At 32.6% G+C, this 13,026-nt stretch overlaps 1 pseudogene across 1 annotated transcript; it reads right to left on the reverse strand.

The window, feature by feature from the left end:
• Window positions 1-579: 579 nt before the first annotated feature.
• LOC18425979 (selenium-binding protein 1-like) lies at window positions 580-12,141 on the reverse strand (annotated as a pseudogene). The gene is made up of 6 exons (XR_016057843.1): window positions 12,042-12,141; window positions 4,696-4,769; window positions 2,342-2,573; window positions 2,132-2,239; window positions 1,620-1,892; window positions 580-1,048 (listed from the first exon to the last, which is right to left on the reverse strand). The product of XR_016057843.1 is annotated as a selenium-binding protein 1-like (transcript).
• Between the last annotated feature and the right edge of the window lie 885 nt (window positions 12,142-13,026).

Below are 13,026 nucleotides of genomic sequence, written 5' to 3' on the forward strand. Positions count from 1 at the left end.
AGGTTCAGGTTCAGGTTCAAAAGGGGGTATGACTGCTGTTTCCAACTTTTAATATCCCCTTCATATTTTTTTTTTTTTGAAAAGAATATTTCCTTCCTTGAATACTTGAACAGGCACTGTTTATAGAGCCACTGCCTCGGCAACTTATATGCTATCCGAATAGGAAAAGTAAGATCTATATAAATGGGTAACATACAAAAAAAACCACATAAAATGCATATATATTGATAGCGATGCTACACAAAAGGAAGAACATAATATGATCCATACGGTTGTCGCAAATGTCATGGCATGGTTTATCACTATCCAATCAACTTGATGGAGAGGAAGTAGAACAGATAAATAATTAACTGAATTGTATTATCCCAGTTTCCCCCATCACTATCCAACCCATTGATGGAATGGCGACAGCCACATGCTCATAAAGCTATTATAACCATAAGAAGTATATCAGACAGGCCCTACATAAATAGAGTAGATAGTATGATGATCATCACATTTACCAAAAAGATATATACCAGGAAATGTCCATACTAACAATGGGAATGTCCATATTAACACAACAAACCGCATTGCCAATTTTGTAATAAAATAAACGGGCCTGAGTTTGATATTCCATTATTTACTTCACCCAAGTTGTTACAAGACAACACGAGGAAAAAGAGGTTTTACACATTTTGAAGCTTATTCTAAGTGGAAATCTGATTTTGCAACATTGGGTTATTATCTTATGTAAACACAAGGATATCGTTCTTAGACTTTGTCCCTCAAACCCATATGTCAGAAGTACAGTCTCCACCTGGGTATCTCATCTCATGAGCCAAACATGGCCTATCCGATTCAGCTCCAAAGTCCACATAGAAGTTGGGATTTAAAGAAAGCCCACCTTTGTTGGAGTCAAAATCGATCTGTAACATATGAGAGCCTCTCTCTACAAGTTCGGGATAGAACTGTCGATCCCATAAGCTAAAAGCGAGTTTGTCACGTAGAGTCTCTTGCCGTCCAAGCTCAACTGTATCATCTGTGGCCCTCCTCTCAGTTGGTTGCCCTGAAAGGTAAAGAAAGATCTCTTTACTTTATGGTTCTTTTTCCAAAGGAGTTCTAATTACGTGAAACCATGCTAATATCTAAGATTTTAAGGACTACATGAAAACCATGAAGAGTCCTTAGAGTCATCATTGCCCATTGAAATGATGGAGCAAGAATGGTGGCCACCACAGAATAGGGTGGCAATGAGATAGGTGGCTGCGTCCTGCCCTGTTGGGCCGGCCCTAAAAATTAAGGACTGGGAAACAAATTGTGTCCTGAGGGCCTGGCCTAGGCCAGGGCCAATACAGGGCAGTTTGGCCTGTCCCAGCCCTGCCCTATCTGGGCTGGGGATCAGGGCCGGCCCTGGCATGGCCCTTTGCCAGCCCTAATACAATACTACATGATGATCCCAATGGAGGATGCGTCCCACTCACACATAGTCAATGTGAATCATTTCAATGGCCGGTGACAACCCTAAATATGATTTCTTCGTATTGCTTAAAAACTGTAATTTACATTGTTAGAAAGTACAAATAAAAAGGCTACAGCTCAGAAGGAGTCAAAAGGAATGTGGGGTAGAGGACACAAACTTGAATAGCTGGGACATCGAATTGGAATTCGTTTCCATCTTCTGTCTCAGCAATGACCTGGCTACCGTTCTGAAGGAGGCCGCCCACCCAAACTTGTCCTGCCAATATAGGCTTTGATGGGTCTTTAATGTTATATTGCCTCACATCTCCATGCAACTAGTTCACAAAGTAAAGGAATCAATCATCCAAAGAGATGAGAAAATCAGTTATGAGCCCTGGCATTTCAGGAAGAATCCAGTTTTTGACCTTCAATGGCTTTACGGATATCGCAACCTATAGGAACAATCGCGGCATTGTTGGGCTTAGTAAAAGCTCCTCTTTCTCTTTCCCTCTCTCTCCCTCTCTCTCTCTCTCACACACACAAAATAAAAGAAAATCAAAAGAGGGCTTAATAAAAGTTCCTTCATCTCTCTCTCTCTCACACTCACACACACATAGACACAAAAAAAAAAAAAAATCAAAAGAGGAGCAGTTTATGTTTACGAAGTGTACACAGTCATATATGTACATACCTCATGGCTCCATAAGCCATCTGGATTCTTATAAAATCTCACCATATTGCTGCTCAAAGCACATCCAACAAACCCAGTGTCCTTCGAAGGATCATGGAGGAACCTAATCTGCCATGGATTGAATGATTCAAATTGATGTCAGAATCCCAATGCCTACTGATATTTTCTATTTATATTAGAATAAATCCCAGTGATATGTTCGAGTAGAACCTCCAATGGTATAAGTCCTGAACTTCTTAGGTACAATGTTTGCTTCAGTTCACATTCAGGCCAGCTGTACACATGCAAGTGTCTTCCATATAGACCATCCAAAACATGTTGAAGGTTGAAACCTTCTAAAAAAGCTGATGGAGCTCCCCATGAAGAACTTATCATTGTCTTGTGATGTGGTTGATACCAGAAGTCATAGCCAAAAAGGGGACTGTGACCCAGTTTCTCCCACCTTATAAAACAAGTGAGTGTTGTTTATAAACATATATTTATACATATCACAAAAGGGAATATATGAGTGGTATTTTAACATACCAAAAACAGCAATGACCAGTGGGAATTCTAATTGTCAGCTACACGAATTATGTTCCACCAATCCACCCTATCAAGGGTCATACACTCAGTCAGACCGTACGTCACCATATCTCTTCTCACTACTTCTATCCATGTCCTTTTAGAAATTCTCTTTGGCATTTTGGAGCCATCCACTTGAACCACACCGTCCATCCTCATCGATACTACAATTTTCAGGAAGATTTGTATGCGGCTTTACTTTTTTCCATAGGGCCTTATATGATATACTATAAGACGTTTTAGTTTTGAGACAAAGAGGTAACTGTCATTTATAGCCACTGGATAAAATCGAATAGATTGAAGTGTGTCACAACATTCGAAAAAATTTATTTTGGACTTTGTGCCCAATCAATGACATATTTTCAACCACCCGACTATGGAGTAACTTATCATTGTATTCAACGAATTTTGGACACTTTTATACCCTTGTTTTATACATGGAGCATTTTTTAATTAGTGCATTTTTTGTCATTAGGAGAAGTGTGATGCCATCCACATGGGTTGTGACATCACCCTTTTGGAGTATACTAGTGACATTTATTGCTCCATATGGTTGATATCACACCCTATGTAGATGATGCTACACTCCTCCTATGACCAACAATACCCTTACTAAAATACGCTCCATATACAAAACAAGGGTATATACGTCTCCAAATTTTGTTAAGTAAAATGCTAAATTACTCCATAGTATGAGCACTCTAACATAACCGATATATATATAAACGAAAAATTGATTCATGTGTCGGGGGATGCATTTCTATATTTGTGTCCCCCGAGGTATAAAGCATTGATCTTAAAGATGGATGCAAATGGGGGGTCCATCTGAAAACAATTGAAACTAATAGTCCAAATGTTTTCTTCATAAAATTATTATTTTAAATCGTCAAAATTTATTTATTTTTTCACTCATGATCTCCATGTTAAAGATTACATGTCCTTAAAAAGTGGGTTCGAAAATCAATTGCAAAAGTTGATTTTATCAGGGGAATCATTTCTACATGGACTCATAGAACCCATGTGTGTGAATTATATATGGGAAATGGTTATATAGAGCTAAGGCTCTAAACAATCAAATTAGCGCCTAGCTAAAAAATTTTACTAGAAGAGATTATTTGATGCTCAAATATCCTCAAATTGATTATCTCAACATCAAGATGCATGGACATGAGAAAAAATGGATTTCAAGTTTCAGAAATAGTGTATTTTGGAACACATTTTTGGACCATCAATTTTCAAGATTTTCAAGTTTTCATCGATATGTCGACCTGCATTATTTTTGAAGCTTTAAACTTTATAAACAAAGATGAAAATATATTTTAAGTCTATCACAAATATTTCTAGTAATGAAACCACATTTCTCGACACTATTTAAAGGTGGGCTGTAATTTGATTGTTTAGAGCCTAGGCTCTATACAAACCGCACCCATGATATATATATATATATATATATATATATATATATATATATATATATATATATATATATATATATATATAATTTTCATTCACTCCCTTCATACTGTCCTCAGCACTGGAAACTGTTTTCCAGTTACTGTATTTGTAAATTGTAAGTGTTTGAAGTTTCTCTTTCTATCTGTACCATACAATATTATGCTTTGTATAATATGATGGTTTGCTAATGTAATATACAGTTTGATGGTTTGTTAATATGCAATTCAAATAGGAATTTAGTATCAAAATTGGTAATCACACCCACACACAGTGGTTTGTTATAGATATATATGTCTTTCCGTTTATCTGCATGCTCCTCTTTTGTCTCAATTACTATCGAATTTTACAAAAAATAGTAAAATATAATAGTTTACTATTCACATACCTGCTCTAAGAACATTCACTATAGATCTTGGTCCGTTTTGGTATCAGAGCCAAGACAGTGAAACAGTAACCGTATTACTGTAGAAACCTAATTAAATTTACATCTAAGAAAGTTGATCCGAGAGTTAAGGTAAGAGACGAAAGAAGTCTAGGCAAAGTACCCGCCAAGGCCAGGAAGAGCTGCTTAGGGGAACACGTTGGACCCTTGGTCGTCCAGATTGTCATTATCCGCAACCTACAGATGGCAAATTTAATTAAGAACCTTAAAGGTAATACAGTAACTCAAACTCACACCTTAAGAGTCAAAAATAAGAAAGAAATAGTGATAAATGATGTTGACAATCATATACAAAATTGGAATATTCCCAAGGTACGTATCAAAGATATTTATCACAAAGGAACATTTAAATTCAAACTAGGGTATGCTATTAAAACAGTGGAAGAAAGTCTATTAGTAACACAAAACCAAGAAGACTTCCAACTGTTATCCAGAAAAATAATAGAAAAACATAAAGAAAATTAGTATAAGTATTTACACATTGGATTAATACAAATAGCCATAAAACCTTTAACCCGTTTAGGATTAAACATCTCAGTGCTCGTATGCCTAAGAGATACGCGACACAATAAGTTTTCGAACTCACTCCTAGGCATGGTTGAATCCAGCCTTTGTAGTGGACCCATTTATTTTAACTGTTTTCCAAATTTTTCCATTTCATTAACCGACCCTAATATATTAGACATATTAACCATAAATCTTAAGACCCATGGATTCAATATGACTCATGGTTCTCAAAATTTTGCTATAGTATATCGTATCTATTACAAAGTTATAAATATTCTTTGTCCTAATATTATGCAAACAGATAAGAAGGATCAAACCATATTATTTCATACTAATATAGAAAAATCAAACACTATTATACCCAAAACTATTACTTGGTCAGATATTATTCTACCTCAATCATGGGCAATCCAAAACACAAACCAACCAAAAGAAGTACCACTGAATAATATTCCCAACCAAATAATAGAACATCAAGATGGAAATATTGAAATCAAATTTCAACAACCCATAATACAGGATGATATAGAAATCAATAGAAAAAGGACTAAAAAGCCATTAGTACCAGCAATAAAATCTTATCATACAACCCCAGACGTTATTATCCTTCCTTCTCCATCAATACCTACAAACTTACAACTACAAGGAGTAAAACGAACAACTGATCATGTAGTCATACCCACTTATACATCTGAACTTGACATAGCAGATTTCCAAATACTTACGTTACAAATCGAAGAAGATATAAACATAGAAGAATACTTAGACTATAAATTAACAAAAAAGAAGAAAAAAGTAAATATTGAATATTTAAAAAATGATTATTTATCCCAAGAAAACCAAGGAATTAGAGAATGGTATTTGAAAGCATTTCAACCTAGATTAATAGAATTATTCCATAAAAAATACAATAAATTTTTGAAGAAAGAACGAGAAACAAAAGGATTCTTTCTTTGGTTACAAGAAATTTGTGCTCAATATAACATTCAAATTCCACAATTAAATATTCAAACAATAGAGGAAAAGACTTATATAAGCACAGATGGAACTACTACTTTTAGTACTCATCCTCCTGAGAAAAGCATTATACTAAAAGGTGCAAAAACTCCATCAGTAAAAGGTGAACCACCACAATCTCTATATGAAATCATTGCAACACCTTATAAGGTTATACCCAAGGATATGGGAAAAAAGCATGAACTAGTACTACATATTGTTGAACAAAACAATTATACCAACCTATACATGCAATCCTTAGGAAAACAAGCCGAACGAATAGAAAGATTGGTCACTCCTCAACCTAAGGGAGTAACCCGTCCTATTCCTAAAGCTGTTTTGCTTAAACCACCTCCAGAACTTAATAAAACCAAATTTCATATAGGCGAAGATAACAAAACACTAATGGATCAATTAATATCCAAACTAGCCCAATTAGATATCAAAGGAATCCCTTCTCCAAAACTAAGTATTCCTATACCAATACCTAGTATTACTGTACCTCTACCCAATATTCCAGAATCATCAGATAAAAGAAAATTGAATATTCCTGAGCATGAAACTCTAATGCTTCAAGAAGAGGAACCCATCATAGATGATACTCAGCAAAATAGAGAATTAGCTTTTATGGATACAGACACCAATGACCTAAATATGATAGCCTATGGTAAAACATGGAAACCAATTAGAGCTTTACCATATTATAAAAGACCTACACCTGTTAATGTTCAATTAGAAGAAGATGCTATACAACAGACAGTATCATATTCAGGCAGATCAATTGTCTATTGGACAATAGATGGCCTATCCGTTCTAAAAATATTAGATGTGATGAGACACATGACTATGTTTGCCTCAGCCAATAAAATGGCTGGCAATCCTGATCAGGAGGTTGCCAAAGCAATAGTAATATATATATATATATATATATATATATATATATATATATATATATATATATATATATATATATATATACTGAGATCGCAGACAATACAAATAAGCATTCTTTTTTTTGTAAATTATTTTGAAAATCTTATAAATTAGACATTACTATTTGGTTAACGAAATTAGAATATACTAATCCTTTCTTTTAGTCGTACTTGATCTTAACCAAGATTGTGCTCTCTTTATGACATTCCAACTACACCTCAAATAGTTTTACATAGGCCATATGAGCATTGGTACTTAGTACGTGTTTTCGTGTCTAGTTTGTAGGGCCAAAAATTCAACACTTCTCAAACGCGTTTACACTAGTACAATTGAATAAGATAATACATTATATAATAGAGTTGGTATAGTTTATTATTATTATTATTTTTTGACAAATGATATAGTGTCTTGTATTGTGTTCCGAGGGCCAGGCCAAGACCAGGCTACCATGGCTCGAAGGCCTAGCTGGACCGGACCAAGGCTAAGGCCGCATTAGGGTTCGGCCAGACCTAGCCCTATCGATGGAGAAGTAGTGATGGCAGTTCATATTCAAATGTATAGGGTTTAGGATTCAAACCATAGACATATAATGTGAATGCTTGGTTGTTCTGAAATTAGAACTTTAAAGTTTTTATGATACAAAAATGCGAGTTATTATATAACACTAATGAGAGAAGTGTCCATACGGTAATACAAAATAATACAAAATAATTAATGCAGATCAACATGTACGGATAAGTGCCAAGGGATTGTGAGCAAGTGGTGATATACGACGCCAAAAATATGTCGAGTATTGGAGTAATAATGACCGTAAACCAACCAAATATGTATGTCATCAGTAAATGGCTATAATACCCTTATGTACAACAAACTTATGTGCCCTAGGAGGAGAAGCGTAATCGCGAAGCTAGAATCCCCAAGTTAAGGATAACATGCTAGACCTTGTGAAAAACACATATAAAAGAAGTAAAATCTAACTAATAAAGTGCATAATATATAATAGCGGAATCCACGTGCTCCTCGCGTGATTGGAATTCATTTAAGATAAATTAGAATGTGTTTAATTAGGGTGTAGTTTACATTTGGTTGCAATCATAAATAATTAAAGTAAGGTGCACCATCAAATTTTATCATAAGATGTAATTTTGGTGTAAAAAATCAAAGTATGTCCTGAGATGTATTTGTCGTGGTGATATGTTGTATTGCCCCCTTAACTTGTGTGATGAGTTTAGATGTTAACGCTAAGTGGCTCTAGACATACCTAGTATACAATCATTTTTTTAAATTATACATAGTATTTTTAGTTGAGGCATCATGTACATGAGGAAATACATAACCTATTGACATTTTGTAATAAACACCTATTTATTTAATTGCCAAAGTGCCAAGTAGATAAAATAAAATGTGTGATCTTTTGTATGCTTATTATAACAAATAAATTTATTTATGAAAAAATTAATTGAATTTAATATTGATTATTAATTATGACATTAGCCAATTATGAAATTTAATTTATATTTATAATTTTAAATTCATTTATTGATTAAATTTGAAATCATTATTATATGAAATTTACATTTTTTAAAATAATTATTAAAATTTTAAAAAATAATTTACTCTGTATAGATTGAAATTTAGTATAAAACTCATATTTATTTTAGAGATGTTCCCTTAAGAAAACTATAAGCAGCTAAAACATTTTTTCTCAAAACGATAAAGATTTTTTGTATTTTTAAATAATAATGGCAATTAAAAAATAAGCAACCAATCATGCCCGAGTATCCCCAATTCATCATATTTTATAATTATGCATTTAAACTCATTTTGTGTATTAATTAAAATTTTAAGTTTTGATATTTCAAAATTGCTCATAAAGTAGACTTATTTTATATTTTAAATTATTCGTAATTTAACTTATAATATGGGAGTAATATGCAAACTAAAATTACTTGAAAAATATTTGATTTGTATAAAAATGAAATTTGTTTTAGAGAATTTTTACGTAATAAGTTATAAATCGGTGAAATACTTTGCTTCAAATAATTAAACATTTTCTTATCTTTTTCTATAAATAATGATAATTAAGAAATTTTACCAAATGTATATAATTGTAGCTTTTTAAATAAATATCAAGAAATTCTATAAATATAAATTGACTAAATTAAATATGTATCTTTTATTTTATGATGTAATGGTTTGATAGGGCTACAGCCCTATCAAAAAAAGTAAACCCTCACCTCATAATTCATCAGAAATTGCAATTCAAGTACTGAAAAATCTTTAAATCGATCATCTCCGCTTGAATATTATGATTATGAAAAGAATTACGATTTTAAATTTTAAAAATAGTGTATATTGCAACAAATCATCTAGACTGTCCATTTTGCCCTAAAAATAAGTGTTCACAGATCCGCAAGATCTGTAGCATTTTTTGAGTTTCAAATTTTATTGTTGGCGCCGGAAATTGATTTAGAGCCATAACAAAGATTTTCGATACTAGAAGTGCTTTTCAGACTGGGAATTTGAGGTGAGGCTTTATTTTGTTTTCATAAAGCCTAGGCCTTATAGAAACTTCATTTTAAGAAAATTATCGCAAATATACTTTAATTTAAGATTAATTGGAAAAAAAACTTCAAACGTTTGTTTATCTCGTCTGCACTATTTTTCCTCATTTTCGGTTTTTTTTTTGCCAAAATGACATTCTCAGTAGTCGTATTACCGTAATACTTAGTGCATGTTATACGGTACTTTTATTACCGTAATACTTACGGAATTTCATACGGTACTTTTAGTACTGGAATAGTGAGGGAATTTTATACGGTACTTTAAGTATAGTAAACTTACACTAACTTATACGGCATTTTAAGTACCGTAAACACTAACCCATGTTATACAACACTTAAAATGCCATAAACCCTGTTCTCATTCTGTTTATCTCTTTCATCTCTGATTTTTTTTATGTTTATTTATTCTTTATTTCTCTAATTCTTTTTAATATTTACTTCATCTTTCTCTCTCTAATTCTTTTTTATCTCTTTTTTTTTTTTTTAACAATATCATCATCGTTTCCTTAGAGAGAGTACTCAAACATTGACTTTGGCTATACAAAACAGAGGACACGATCTATCTAAGGATACGATAATGAGAGTATACAGAGAGAAAGGAGAGATAAAAAATAATTAGAGAAAGAAATAAAAGATAAATATTAAAAAAATTAGAGAGAGAAAGAAGGGATATACATAAAAAAAATTAGAAATGAAAGAGATAAACAAAATGAGAACATGATTTATGGCATTTTAAGTGCCGTATAAGATGTGTTAGTTTTTATGGTACTTTAAAAATCGCATAGTGTGTTTTATTTTTTTACGGTACTACCGTAATTGGCTTCATGGTCATGGCCAGAGTTTTACGGTACTTAAAGTATCGTAATATTACTTGAAGTTACTACGATATTTTAAATACCGTATAAAATGATATATATTACGGTAGTAAGAGTACTGTGAAGGTCATTTTGTTAAAAAAAATAATGAAAAATGATGAAAAAGGGTATAGACGAGGTAAACAAAAGTTTGGGTTTTTTTTTTTTTTTTTAATTAAGCTTAAATTAAGGTATATTTGTGATAATTTTCCTATTTTTTATTTGATACTCAAGGACTCAAATGTTTTTTTTTTAAAAAAATGTTGGTCAGTTTGTAAAAAATTAAAAGTAATTATTGTTGCTTTTACGATCATGCGGTCATAACTGCTATAGTCTTTTGGTTTTGTATATTTGTATAACATTCTCTTATGGGAGAATACTATACTATTATTCCATCATAAATGATAAGTATTTTTTTATCTAATATTTGAAAAGTCAATTTAAATCACAAATAAATACTTTTAATTTTAAAAATTAAATTTTTATTTTTTAAAATTACATACTTATTTTTCAATTGAAATAGAATATACCTGAGAGAACACATATAATTCTATCTGAACTATGTAATAGATACTGCAATATGATACTTTATCATATATATCATCACAATTATGTATGTACTAAATATAAATGTTTATCCGAACCAACCTGCTAACCAAGAACCAACCTCCTAACCAAGCTCCTAACAATTTTTTGATTGATACTTTTTCCCAAACTTGCTCTTGTTTTATATATATACACCTAATTTTTCAATCACTTAACAGTTTATTCCTTTTCAACTAACTCATGGTCGTGTGTATTTTTATGAGTACTGTAAAATTAAGTCAAAAGATATAGGTAAAATATTAAATATATGATCTACTATGTGCATTTTGATAAATTTCTTCAAAAGAATAAGCTTGTTCAGGCATTTTAAAACCCTTAGCGTGTTTCATCCAAACCAATATGTACCATAGAGATGAAGCCTACAATCAAAGAAACCTAACACAAACTCAACATGAGCAGGGGTGGCCGTAGCAGGACCCAAATATTGTTCGGATCCAAGATTTAGATATGAATCCAGACACGACCCGTGGGGATCCAATTTTTAGACTCGTACCCGGACCCAGAGATCTACCCCTCGGGTTCTAGGTTGGGTCCGGATCCATTGCCACCCCTAAACACCACGGTGTTTCAAGGCAATGACCTTACTATAATAAAGGTGCAAATGGCCATGGTTCTTAAGATCATAGAAGTCAACTTTAATAAGTTAATACTTTCAACACAAAGGCTTCATGGCAGACATATCGCTCTTGGCAAGGGAGCTCAAGGATTCAAACTATTCAAGTTTGTCCCAAAATGTCGAAATCAGGGGGGAAGGGAGTGAAAGAGATCTGCTATGCTGAAATCATTAAATCTGACCATGCAAATTGTTAGTTTTGAGAGAGAGAGAGAGAGAGGGGAGGAGGGCCGGATCTCTTATACGAAATTCCAAAATCTAACATGCAAATTGTTACTTGAAATGTAACATGCAAATTGTTAATTGAAGTTCATTATCAGAAGTTATTGACAGTCTAAATAATAGAAAAGTTACATAAGAATTATCAATTACCTACTTAGCTTTGATTGAGCAGGAGTCCCCTCTCTCTGCCTTGCCTTGATCTTCCTTAGATGGATTCTCTCTTAGGGTTTCACAGAAAAGACAATAAACTAGCTGAGAAGAGCAGTAAATTACACCCCATTATATTGAGAAGGTACCTCCTATTTTAAGAACCTTAAATGCCACATGTCTTCCAGCTTATGAAAAATTTTCAATTATCTGAGAAAAGATAAGCCCAACTTAATTGCCCAAGTGCCAAATAATTTTCAATTATCTGAGAAAAGATAAGTCCAACTTAATTGCCCAAATGCCAAATAAAACAAACTTAAGGCTAATATGACTAGATTCTCTTCTTTTTTCTGAAACGGTCAAAGTTTTCGACTTCAAACCCTAAATCATAGCGAAGCAAATCACTCTTCCACTAAAAATGAATACATTAATACAATTTTGCAAATACATAAAAGTGTCCACATAATATATAAAATCTTAAAATGATAACTTCTAATATTCATAATTTTATGAGATATACCTTTATATTAGAAGGTTTGACAAAAGTGGCTTAGTCATAGATATCTTTTATTTTTTTAGTTTTAAAATAACAACCGAAGAGGTTTCCCAAATCCTCCAAAGAACTGTGCTACTTCCCTTTTCTATCCTAAACAAAGAGCTCTCCAAAGAATCTGATAAAACTGGCTATGGCCGAATACCTATAAATAGTATGTATCGATGACTTTCTTCCCCATTTTTCTTCCATATTGAAAACTTTGACTCGTGTTTTTCATCAAATAAGAATAGAATTCTATAAATAAGCCCATGCAAAACCCATAGGTATGGCAGCTTTAGTATTTCAAACATAAATTAGAGGGAAAGAACTTGAAGTTAGAATGAATATTTTATTTGTAAAAAATTAATTTTCTTTTCTCTTCATGGCCAAAAAATTAGAAAATATATTTACTACAGATTGCAATACAAAGCACCAAAATTCTAGCTTTTACTCCACC

This window comes from Amborella trichopoda, chromosome 6 (genome assembly GCF_054954075.1).
Source record: "Amborella trichopoda isolate Santa Cruz 75 chromosome 6, AtrichopodaSantaCruz75HAP2 v2.0, whole genome shotgun sequence".
In the NCBI taxonomy this organism is placed as follows: domain Eukaryota; kingdom Viridiplantae; phylum Streptophyta; class Magnoliopsida; order Amborellales; family Amborellaceae; genus Amborella; species Amborella trichopoda.